At 36.0% G+C, this 13332-nt stretch overlaps 1 pseudogene; it reads right to left on the reverse strand.

Annotated features, from left to right (window-relative positions):
• Positions 1–2828: 2828 nt before the first annotated feature.
• Positions 2829–3952, reverse strand: LOC110585282 (annotated as a pseudogene).
• Positions 3953–13332: the final 9380 nt, after the last annotated feature.

Consider the following 13332-nt stretch of genomic DNA (forward strand, 5'->3'; position numbering starts at 1 on the left):
GTAAATAAAAGATAAATTATAAGTGTTGATGAGGATGTGGAGAAAAGGGAACCCTCATGCACTGTTGGTGAGAATGTAAATTGATACAATCACTGTGGAAAACAGTATGGAGGTTCCTCAAAAAATTAGCAATACCATGTGATGTCATATTTCTATTACTGGGTACTCAAAGAAAAACACTAACTCAAAAAGATATATGCACCCTTATCTTTATTGCAGCATTATTTATAATAATCAAGATACGGAAGCAACCTAAGTGTCTATTGACAAATGAATGGATAAAGATGTTACAAATATATTTATATATGGAATGGAATATTATTCAGCCATAAAAACGTGAGATCTTGCCATTTGTTACAGTATGGATGGACCTAGAGAATATTATGCTAAGTGAAATAAGTCAGAGAATGACAAATACCATATGATTTCACCTATATGTGGAATTTAAAAAACAGATTAAGCAAAATAAAAGCAGAATCATAAATACAGAATACAAACTGGTGGTTGCCAGAGTGAGGGGGTTAGGAGGAAGGGTGAAATAGATGAAGGAGATTAAGAGGTACAAATGTCCAGTTACAAAGTAAGTCACAAGGATGAAAAGTACAGCATAAGAGATATAGTCAGTAATATTGTAATAACATGGTGACATATGGTTAACTACACTTACTGTGGTGAGCACAGTATAATATATAGAATTGTCAAATCACTATGTTGTACCCCTGAAACTAATGTAACATTGTATGTCTACTATACTTCAATAAAAAAATGCTTAAAAAAATAAAATGAAGGGTGCTTGGGTGGCTCAGTAAGCTAAGCATCCAACTCTTGATTTTGGCTTAGGCTGTGATCTCAGGGTCATGGGATCAAGCCCCGCATTGGGCTCCATGCTCAGCATGGAGTCTGCTTGGGATTCTTTCTCTCCCTCTCCCCCTTCCCCCACTCACACTCGCTCTCTCTCTAAATGAATAAATAAAATCTTTAAAATAAAATGAAGGAACACACACACATTTAATATGTACAATCAGTAATACAGTTAGCTACTATAAACTTTACAATGTACGGTTTATTCAAATGGCTAAACTGTTTAGTGGTTAAGAGACAGTTATTTGTTAGATATTTTTTCCCCATGGCTTAATGAGAATAGAAAAGCTATTTTTCCAAATAAAAAACTATCTTCATTATGAACTTGGTTTTCCTCTTAAAAAATTTTTATTTATTTATTCATTCATTTATTTATTTATTTAGAGTGCAAGTGGGGGAGGGGCAGAGGGAGAGAGAAAGAATCTCAAGCAGTCTCCTTGCTGAGCATGGAGCCCAGTGAGGGGCTCCATCCCACAACCCTGAGATCATGACCTGAGCCGAAATCGAGAGGGACACTTAACCAACTGAACCATACAAGTAACCCAGGTTTTGCTCTTTTTTAAAAGAAAAGGCCACTGAAATGTATAAAGTAGTCGGAACATGTTGGCAGTATCAAAATTAATGTCTCTTTACATGGCAATGACATGCATTTAACAATAACTCACAGGTTAAGTCTGCAAATGCTGTCATAGCATTACTTTGGCTAGCACAGGGTTTTACACAGTAGTCAGATAAATTTAGGTATGTGATGTGTAAAGAGTTAACCTTATGCAACCTTAATCGGGGTCGAACACTAAGAAATAAAAAATGAAAAGAAAAGTAAAAGCACTTTAAAGTAGAAAAATGAGGGCACCTGGGTGGCTCAGTCGGTTAAGTGTCGCCTTCAGCTCAGGGTCCTGGGATGGAGCCCTGCATCAGGCTCCCTGCTCAGCAGGGGAGTCTGCTTCTCCCTCTTCCTTGGCCCTTCCTACCCCACTCATGCTCTCTCTCTCTCTCTCTCTCACTCTCAAATAAATAAATAAAATCTTTTAAAAAAATAAAGTAGAAAAATGTTGTAAGGATAGGGCTCCACCTGTTGTATGCCTTTTAAAGCCTTTATTCATGTTAGCATATTTTGTTTTTTACACAATTATGGAGTAGCCTACTCTGCATTACAGATATGTGAAATAAGAAAATAGTCAAGCATGACATGTGGTAGTCTAAAGATCAAAACAAGACACTTGTCTATATATACAGCATCACTCAGGACCTACTAAAATGTGAAGATTACAGCATCTAATATACTACAATAATAAAAAACAAACTGACCAATGAAGGCAGAAAATAGGGCTTAAAGGAGTCTATTCTCAATTGACTTTAAAGCTTTACACAGGAAATAAATGCATATTGCATAGTGAAAGCAAATATTCCACCAAGAAATTTAGGTGAGAGACAACACAACATTAGCCTAATTAATACATAACAATGATCTCAGAAGAGCATGTGTCATTTTCTGTAAATGAAAAAGCTGAAAACATGGAAGAGTCTGGCACATGGAGAGTTAGAAAGGAAAAAAGACAAAACCAAACATATAAAGTAAAAAATATATATATATTGAAAAACTCAAAACTGTGCCTCATCAAAAATGTTGAATACTTGTCTTCTGTGAGAGCTCAAAGTTTTTATTGACATGAAAGTGTTTATGTAAAATTAAGCCTTATTGGTTAAATATCTGAGGAAGATCTGGCCTTGAGCACTTTCTTTATATCCTAGACTTGTAAACCAAGTTTTCTCAGTCATTAAAACAAACTTCTCAGCAGCTGCATTAATATGGAACAATGGTCTCAATACAAGAAAATAAAAAAATGAAACAACCTAGGTAAGTGGGCATTTGGCAGGATATCTGAAAATGATAGTCTCCAAGGATTCTTCCCCGGTTTCAAGTGACTCGATTATGGGCTGCTGGGTTGCTAATATGTGTGGTTCCATTACTTGCTGCTTCTCTTTTTAATTTGGAAAGTATGCTCAGTACTGACCAATGCCCTATTTTCATCCTTTAACTTTTATTTGTCTGCTTTTAGGTCTGGTAGCATTTGAGCTCTACTTCTACTTCAGGTCTTCATTCTTTCTAAAGCTCTTTGTTCCTTCTTTTCCATTTCTAATAGTGACCTCGCAGCAAATCTTTCTTAACTCTGGGTGGCCTTTTCCAACTACGATTTAAAATCTGTCAGTTCCATATTTGCCTCATGTAGCTATTTTAAGCTTTTTCTTTTCAGCTAGAATTTGTTCGTAAGGGTTCTTATAGTCTGGAATCAATCCTTTTTAGCCTGCTACTGTAAGGTTTTCTTTCTTTTAAGAAACTATGCTCCAGAGCATTCCAGCAAGGCATCATACTGATCACCTAGCTGATGTGGGATGGGCTTATCTAGAAATGGAATCTCAGTTTTATTCTTATTTGGATCCCTCTTCTCTATGATTGTTCCTCTTGTTCATTTTCATTGCTGTCTTATTTCCGATATGAAACTTCCATAGATCTTTTTTCTCCTTTTTGCCATCATTCTGTGATTGATTTAGGTTATGGTTTATCTTCTTTTTCCTTTTTTTCTTTCTCCCTCTCTTTCAATTTTCCTTTGTTGACTCTGGAGTAAACAGAAATTACACCTACAGGACTATTTGGCCTGTTTAGTTGACTTGAAGCATAGAGTGAACTGTTCATGGTAGACCATGAAGAGGACAGGATGGTTGAACTTGAAGTTGATTCTAGCCTGTAACGCATAAAGCTCATATGTTCTGAAGTACTTTTGTTTATATTCATCTTCTCTAGACCTTTCTGACTCCTTTTCTTCTTGATTCTCTTTATCCTGTTTTTCTTCATTCTTATTCTCTGGTTCTGGTAGAACAACTTCTTACTGTTTTTCAGCCTCTTCAGTGTCACCCCCTGCATTGATCTTCTAGACTGTTCTAATTTTCTAGATCTTGCTTTTCTTTGGGATTCAAATTCTTCATCTCTAAGAGGAGTGAGATATGATGTGCATCTCTCTTTGACCTCTGATGTGGAGGAGACAGTGCCAGCAGCAGATGTAGTCAGGATTATTTGTTTGGAGGTTTTTGATTACTAATTCAATCTCCTTACTAGTTTTAGGTTAATTCAGATTTTCTACTTCTTTATCATTCAGCAATGGTAAGTTCTGGGTTTGTAAGGATTTGTCCATTTCATTTAGATTATCCAGTTTGTTGGTGTACAATTGTTCATAGCACACTCATAATCTTTTTTATTTCTGTAAGATCAATTATAATGCCTTCTTTTTTATTTCTGATTTTCTATGAATCTTTTCTCTTTTTTCCTAAGTCAGTCTAGCTGAAAGTTTGTCAATTTTGTTAAGGTTTTTGAAGAACAATTTCTTGGTTTCATTGGTTTTTATTATCTATGTTTTTTCTATCTGCCCCAATCTTTATTTTTTTCTTTCTTCTGGTAGCCTTGAGCAGGCACTCATAACTATCATGTAATTTTATCACTGTAGAATTGCAGTGTATTATGATTCTGTGTTCTTAAATAACTGATTAGATCAGACTTCTCTAAGACTAGCAGGTTTCCATATGTAACAAAAACTCCCCCCAAGTGCTACGACTTATCACCTTGCTTTATTTCACTTTTTTAATGGCACTTTTTTCATGTTATAATTTATTTTGTTTATTTACTCTCAGTCCACTTTGGTAGCATTTAAGCACAATTGGGGCAGAAATATTTAGCTGCATTATTATAATGATATGGCTCAAGTTCTAGAAGAATGCATAGTACATAATGTTCACTAAATATTAGTTGAAGGACCAAATGATAGAGTGAATGAACAGTTTTACTGACTTAATCTGTGTGGAATAATATTCCAAAATTTCATAGATTAGGAAGTTTATACGGTGTGGGTAAACTGGGATTAAGAAAGACCAGAAGAGAAAGGTATTTTTGTTTTGGGAAGATAATCTAAATCTTATTTGCTATGGCAGTTGGAGAGAGTAGTGATAAGTCTATATACTAGTAAGAAGAGTGTTCTCAAAAGCCTTGAGGTGAAAGCTGGGGAAGAACAGACTGAAGTGGAATGGATTAGGGGAAGAGGTGTTTATATTGTCAAAAAAAGGAGCAGATACATGTAGGGCATTTTAAGCATGGTGAAGTTTTTTTTTTTTTAAAGCAAATTTATTGAGATATAATAGACACAATAAACTGCACGTATTTAAAGTATATAATTTGGTAACTTTTGGCTTATGTATATATCAGTGAAACTATCACCGTAATCAAGACAAGGAACATGTCCATCCCTAAAAGCTGCTTCTTACCCCTTGGTAGTTAGTCTTTCACCAGCTCTCCACCCTCTCCCCAGACAACCACTGATCTGCTTTCGGCCACTATATATATTCTTTTGCATGTCCTACAATTTGATATAATGGAATAACAACACGTAAATTCTTGTTTTTACTGGTTTCTTTCCACATACTGTTTTGAATTTAATCCAATTTGTTGTGTATCAAGAGGTCATTCATTTTTCTTGCTAATTAGTATTCCATTGTATGGATACTTTATCCATTTGCCTATGATGGATATTTGAGTTACTTTCAGTTTTTGTTACAAATAAAGCTGCTATGAGCATTCCTGAATAACTATGCACACATGTCTTGGATATTGTGTGTTGTATGCACACATGCCTAATACTTATTCTCTTGGATAAATATTAGGCATGAAATGGCTGGATCATATAGGTTTATGTTTAAAGGAAATTACCCATTTTCCAAAGTTATACGCCATTTTGCATTTCTACCAGCTCTGTGTAAAAGTTCATTTCTCTACATCCTTGCCAACATTTGGCAATACTAGTTTTTAAATTTTGGCCATTTTAGTAGGTGTGTAAGTGTTATCTCACTGTGGTATTAATTAGCTATTTCCCTGATGACTACTGATGTTGGGCATCTTTCTATGTTCTTTTTTGCCATTAGTATATCTTTAGTAAAGTGTCTGTTTAAATCTTTTGCTCAGTATTTAAGATTTGGTTGTTAGAACTCTTTATACATTCTAGCTACTGGTTATTTATCAGATACATGATGTGAAAATATCTTCCCCTAGTCTGTGGCTTGTATTTCCATTCTTTTCATGGTGTCTTTTGAAGACCAGACTTTCAACTTATCATTTATTCTTTTGTGGTTCATGCTTTTATTGTCCTTACCTAAGAAATCTTTGCCTAATCCTAAATCCCAAAGGTTTTCTCCTACATTTTCTTCTAGGAGTTTTATAATTTTAGATTTTATATTTAGGGTTATGGTCCATTTTGAGTTAACTTTTTGTATATGGTATGAATAATGGATTAAGGCTTCATTTTAAAATATAGATATCCAGTTATTTGTTGAAAACACTATTTTTCCCCTCACTGAAATACCTTTGTTGAAAATTTGTCATTATATCAGTTGGATCTATTTCTGATCCATTTTGTTGCATTTATCCATTTTTCTATCTTTACACCAGCACCACACTGTCTTGATTATTGTGGCTGTGTATATAATAAATCTTGAGGTCAGGTAGTATTAGACCTAAAACAGTTTTTTTTTGCAAAGGTTTTTGGCTATTCTTAGACCTTTTCATTTCCATATGAATTTTAAGAATCATCTTGTAAATTTCCTCTCAAAAGCTTGCTGCAATTTAAATTGATTGCACTGAATCTATAAATCAATTTGAGGTTTACAATAATGAGGTTTCTGACACATGAACAGGACATAGTCCTTTTATTTAAGTCTTCTTTCATTTCTATTTGCAATGTTTAGTAGTTTTCAATGTATAGATGTTTCACAATTTTTGTCAGACCTACCCCCAAGCCTTTCACATTTAAAAGAAATTCTGTAGATGTTTTAAATTTTAGTCTGATAATTTGTTGATAGTATATGGAAATACAACTGTTATTGATCTAGTATACTACAACCTTTCTAAACTTACTGATTAGTTCTAATAGTAGCCGTTTTGTTACAGGTGGTGGTAGAATACATCAGATTTTCTTTTTCTTTTTTTTTTTTTAAAGATTTTATTTATTTATTTGAGAGAGATTGAGATAGAGAGAGAGCATGAGAGGGGGGAGGGTGAGAGGGAGAAGCAGACTCCCCGCCGAGCAGGGAGCCCGATGCGGGACTCGATCCCGGGACTCCAGGATCATGACCTGAGCCGAAGGCAGTCGCTTAACCAACTGAGCCACCCAGGCGCCCCTACATCAGATTTTCTATATAGAAGACCATGTATCTATAAATAAAGATTGTTTTATATTTTCCTTTCCACACTGGGCATCTTTTATTTCTTTTTGCTTTATTGCACTGATTAGAACTTCCAGTACAATGATGAACAGAAGTTGTGGGAATGATTCCTTCAACTTTATTCTTTATTGTTAAGATTTTTTAGTATTCTATGGCTTGCTCTTTTCCATTCAAATTTTAGAATAACCTTGTCTAAGTTTACAAACAACAACAACAACTTGCTGTGATTTTAATAGAAATTACATTAAACCTATAGATCAGTTTGGAGGAGAAATAACTTCTTTACAGTTTATGAATCTTAAACTCAATGGATATGATGTGTCTCTCCATTTATTTGATTTCTTCCAACAACATTTTGTAATTTTGTTCCTAAAGATCCTTTAAGTGTAAGCCCAAGTATTTTGATCCCTTTGTACCAATTGAAATGATATTATGTTTTTATTTCCATATGCTTATTGTTAGCCTATAGAAATGTGATTGATTTTTATGTACTGATGTTCTTGTATCCTGTGACTTTGCTGAACTCATTTTTAAAAAAGACTTTTACTTATTTATTTGAGACATAGAGATAGCAAGAGCAGGAGTGGGGAGGGCAGACAGAGAGGGAGAAGCAGAATCCCCACCGAGCAGGGAGACTGATAAGGGGCTCGATCCCAGGACCTTGAGATCATGACCTGAGCTGAAGGCAGACACTTAACCGACTAAGCCACTCAGGTGCCCCTGCTGAACTTACTTATTAAGTTTTAGGCTTAATTTTGGTAAATTCCTTTGGATTTTCTATAAAGGACTGACATCATTCATGTCAGTTTTCTTTCTTTCCTTTCTGATCTCTACAGTTTGAATTTTGTCTTCTTGTGTTATTTTAATGGGTAGAATTTCCAATACTATGTTGAGTTAGAGTAGTGAGAGCAAACACTATTGCCTTGTTCCTGATCTAAGGAGGGAAATGTATAATATTTCACCATTAAATATTTGTTTGCTATGGGTTTTTTGTTCTTTTTTGTATATGCTCTTTATCAAGTTGAAGAAATTCCCTCTATTACTAGTTTGCTGAGTGTTTATCATGAATGGTGTTGGATTTTTGTCAAATGATTTTTCTGTGTTGGTTGATATAATCACATACTTTTTCTTTGTATCTTGTTGATAGATGGGTTACATCGATTGGTTAATTTCCAAATTTGAGCCAGCTTTGCATACCTGGAATACATTCCACTTTGTCATAGTGTATAATTCTTTTAATAGATTGTTGGATTTGGTTTGCTAATATTTTGTTAAGGATTTTTGTGTCTAAGTTCATGAGGCACATTGGTCTATAGTTTTCTCTCTTGGTATGGTTTTGGTAATAATTTCCTGATAAAATGATTTGGCATGTATTCCCTCCTCTGTTTTCTGGAAGAGATTAATAAAATCGATGTTATTTCTTTAAATTTAGATGAATTCTCCAATGAAACTGTCTTTTCTTTTTGCAAGATCTTTAATTAAGAGTAGATTTTAATTTGGACTATGCAGATTATCTATTTCATCTTGGTTGAGTTTTGGTGTTTGAGAAAATGGCCCATTTCATCTACCTTGTCAGAGTTATGAGGCTAAAGTTGTTCATAATATTTTAGTATTATCCTTTTAATAACTGCAAGATTTATAATAACTTGTTAACATCCAGGTCTGCAATTTCCAATATCTTTTTCAAATCTGATTTCTTTTCTTTTTCTTTGATTTTTCTTCTTGTTATGAGTATCATTTTCCAGTTTCTATACATGTCCAATAATTATTTTTTTAAGCTTTTATTTATTTATTTGTCAGAGAGAGAGATGCAGAGAAAGCACAGGCAGGGGGAGCAGCAGGCAGAGGGTAAAGCAGGCTCCCCACTGAGCAGGGAGCCCCATGTGGGACTCAATCCCTGGGATCATGACCTGAGCCGAAGGCAGACTCTTAACCAGCTGAGCCACCCAGGCGTCCCACGTGTCTGATAATTATTGATTTGATGCAAGACATTGTGAATTTTACCTTGTTGGGTGCTACTTTTGTATTCCAATTTTTTATAAACCTTTCCTCTGCAGTTCAGTTGTTACTTGGAAATAGTTTGATCCTTTCAAGTATGATTTGTTAGGTGGCACTAGAGCAAGATTTTAGTGTAGAGCTAACTACTTTCAGTATTGAGGCAGAAACTTTTGACTACTCTTCCCAATGCCCCATGAATAGCAAAGTTTCCCAGTCTGGCTGGTAGAAACAGGTATTGATCTTGGCTTTTTGTGAGATCCAGTTACTGTTTCCTCCTTCATTTCATGTGTTTATTTTCCCAAACTTTGACAGCTTCCTTATATACATACACTGAGCAATATTCTGATGAGTACTTGCAGTAGATCCTCTGCAAGACTCTGGAGTTCTCTTTTTGGTACAGCTTTCTCCTCTTTGGTCCTCTGCTCTATGATCCTAGCTTCCTTGGTTCTTTCTCCTCACTCTGGGAGTCTGCTGGACTTTGCCTGTGCTCCCTTTCCCTGTGTTGTGTCCTGGAAATGTTCTCAAGGCAGCAAACTGAGCAATCAAAAGGAGTTACCTCATTTGTTTCCCATCTTTAAGGATCACTGTCCTTAAATGCCTGATGTCCAATGTCTTGAAAACCATTGTTTAATACATTTGTCTGGGTTTCCCATTGTTTCAGGCGAAAGTGTAATCCAATCCTTGTTATTTCACTTTGGCCAGAAGTAGAAATTTGGGATTGTTTTATAAAATTTAATTTTGTTTCATATTTTGAGGTTCTAAAGTCAAATTAACAGAACATGTACATTCAAAGAAGATTATGTACTATCTCTGTCCTCTCTATCTTATTTTCTTCTTCCCTGTAGTAGCAAGGGTCTACAATGGGCAATGATTCCCACCTCCTGGTATTCATGGCCTTTGTAATACCCTCCATATGAGTAAGTAGCATTGAACCAATAGAATATGGCAACATAGAGTGAGTGTTACTTCTGTGATTAAGTTATAAAAGACTGTGACTTCCATCTTGCTTACAGATTCTTTCTCCTGCCTCAATAAATATATAAGTCACAAGTTGGAGAGTCCTGCATGGCAAGGTACTATGGGTAGCTTCCATTCAACCGCCAGCAAGGATGTGAATGCCCTTCATTTAACAATCCTTGAGACAGTGAATTCTGCCAACAATCATGTAATTGAGCTTGGAAGTGGATCTTTCCTCATTTAAACCTTCAGATGAGACCCCAGCCTAGGCCAATACCTTGATTATAGATTTGTGGGAGACCATGAAGCAGAGGACCCAGATAATCCATGTCCAGATTCCTGACACAAAGAGACAATAAATGCGTGTTGTTTTAAGTCACTTAGTTTTGGGATAGGTTGCTACATTTCAGTAGATAACTAACAGCACTCTTTATAGGTAATATTTTGATGGTTTATTCTTCCATTATTTGCTTTTTATTTTTCAGATACACACACACACACACACACACACACACACATGCATACAGTTGGTCTTCATTATTCACAGATTCCATATCTGCAAATTCACTTAATTGCTAAAATTGACATAACCCCCTGATCAATGTGGTGCTTTTGCAGTCATAAGACATGCACAGAACAGTGAAACATTTGAGTTGCCTCATGCACTCATTTCCATGTGAGGTTGAACTGAGGGGATGCTCTTCCTCTTGTTACAGCTTTCAAGAGGATGGAGACAGCAGGGGCAGTATAGTATAAGAAACTCCAGCTCTGGGGCCACTCTGTTATAGTTTGAATCTAACTCTGGCACCTGTTAGTGTAGTGACCTCAGGTAAGTCACTTAATGCTTCTGAACTTCATTTTCTCTTTTGTAAAATAAAGAAAGTAGAATCTCCTAGGATAAGTTGATTTTAAGATTGTTATAAAAGTTGTACAAGTTGTAAAATTCACGAAGTTGCAATATAAGATTATAATACCTGTAATACATATGTATTGTGTGTATGTGTCTTATGTATCTGTATAAGTATATATATTTATGTATTTCCCCTAAGAGCAATGTTTCAGCATTCACTAATTCTGTTTGCAGCAACCTTATATAGAACATAACTATAATGAATAATGGGACTTGACTGTATATATATTCATTCATTTTCATATTTTATAAAACTAAGTAGTAATAAACCATCTTCATTTTTCCCCATAACATTATATCCTGAATCTCACTCCATATAGTTACATAGAGATTTTTCTGTCTCTCTTACTGATGAACAGTACTGTTTTATGTGTATATGATAATTTATACAACCAGACCTCTGTTAGTAGATGTTTGTCTTTTTTTTTTTTTAAGATTTTATTTATTTATTTGACAGAGAGAGAAACACAGTGAGAGAAGGAACACAAGCAGGGGGAGTGGGAGAGGGAGAAAAGCAGGCTTCCCGCCGAGCAGGGAGCCCGATGTGGGGCTCGATCCCAGGACCCTGGGAACATGACCTGAGCTGAAGGCAGACGCTTAACGACTGAGCCACCCAGGCATCTGGATGTTTGTCTTTTTTTTTTTTTTAATATTTTTTATTTATTTATTCATTCGAGACACAGAGATACAGAGAGAGAGAGAGAGCATGAGCAGGGGGAGAGGCAGAGGGAGGGGGAGAAGCAGGCTCCCCGCAGAGCAAGGAGCCCGATGCAGGACTCAATCCCAGGACCCTGGGATCATGACCTGAGCCGAAGGCAGACGCTTAACCATCTGAGCCACCCAGGCGCCCAGATATTTGTCTTTTGATATCAAAAAAATAATACTAAATTGTAATGAATAATCTTTCTTTTGACCATTTTTTTGGTCCTTTTTTTTTTTGCCAATGCATCTTTGAAATATATTCTTGGAAGTGGAGTTTCTGAATCAAAGGGTGAAAGTTATGACAATAACTTTTGACCGTCCTCCCCTTAAGAGGTGGGGCTCAATTCCCATTTGATTGTCAGTGGGCAGGCCTTCCTGAATCATTTTTAGCAAACAAAAGACAGAAGAAGTAATGAGATATTACTTCTAATTTAGGTTATAAAAAGACTGTGGCTTCTATCTTATGTGCCCTTGCATGTGCGCTCTCTCTCTCTCCTTTGACTCACTTGGGCTTGGTAGAAGCCAGCTATCACATTATGAGGCAGGCTTGAAGAGAGGGAAGACCACTACCATGTCAAGATAATCAAGTAGCCTATAGAAAGGTCCACATAGTAAGGAATGGAGCTTGGAAAATGATATTCTGAGCTGTATTATCAGCCATTTGATTGAATCTGAAAGCATATCCTTCTCCATTTGAGTCTTGAAGTAACTGCAGCCCTGACCAACAGCTTGACTGCAAATCCATGAGACTAAATCTGAACCATCCAGCTAAGCCATTCCCAGATTGACTCACAAATATTTGACAATAAACATTTGTAGTTTCAAAGTGCTAAGTTTCAGGTAATTGATTACACAGCAAAAGATAACTAATACATGTATTTTTGCTAGCTATTGCTAAACCACCTATACAGGGGCTGTATCATTTTTCTGTCCTACCAATAATACATGAGAATTCCTGATTCCCATGGCCTTATCAACACCATGTATTTCCAAAATTAGAATATTTTTTTAAACAAGCAAATAAATGAGACAGTACCTTAACTGCAGCTTTAATTTGTATTTATTTCATTATGAAGGAAGTCTTCTTCAGTTTCTTGTTTACTGAGACACATTAGGGACAGCTTCTCATCACTCTTTGGATCAAGAGCTGCAGTTTTTACAATTCCTACAAGGCTCTCCATGGTTTCAGCCCCTTCCCATATCTACAACTTACACTGGCATCACTCCTTGAGGATTCTGAATTAATCATCACTGTACCCTTTGTGCCAAACACACCGTCTTAAGCCTGAGGCATGCAATAAATATTGATGTAACTGTGGGAGTTTAAATTGAAGGGAATGAGCACAACTGCCCACTTCTTACCCTCTTCTTTGTCTTGACCAAAAGTTAGGCCTCTCTCTTCCCTCAGGCACCTAAGCTTTGGCTCCTCCCCAAGTTTAAACAGAGACTAAAGCAAGTTGTATACGCAGAACATCCTCCCTTAACAGCTTTTTCTCAGAATGTGAGGACCCCAGAAACATTTTAAAGTGCCCTGTTTTTGCCACATACACTCTCCTACCTCTTCAAAGTTCCCGCTAACCCATCTTAACCCTATGTAGAAGCTGTTTAAACTTGGGGAGGAGCCAAAGCTTAGGTGCCTGAGG

The sequence above is a fragment of the Neomonachus schauinslandi genome, chromosome 7 (genome assembly GCF_002201575.2).
Source record: "Neomonachus schauinslandi chromosome 7, ASM220157v2, whole genome shotgun sequence".
Lineage (NCBI taxonomy): Eukaryota > Metazoa > Chordata > Mammalia > Carnivora > Phocidae > Neomonachus > Neomonachus schauinslandi.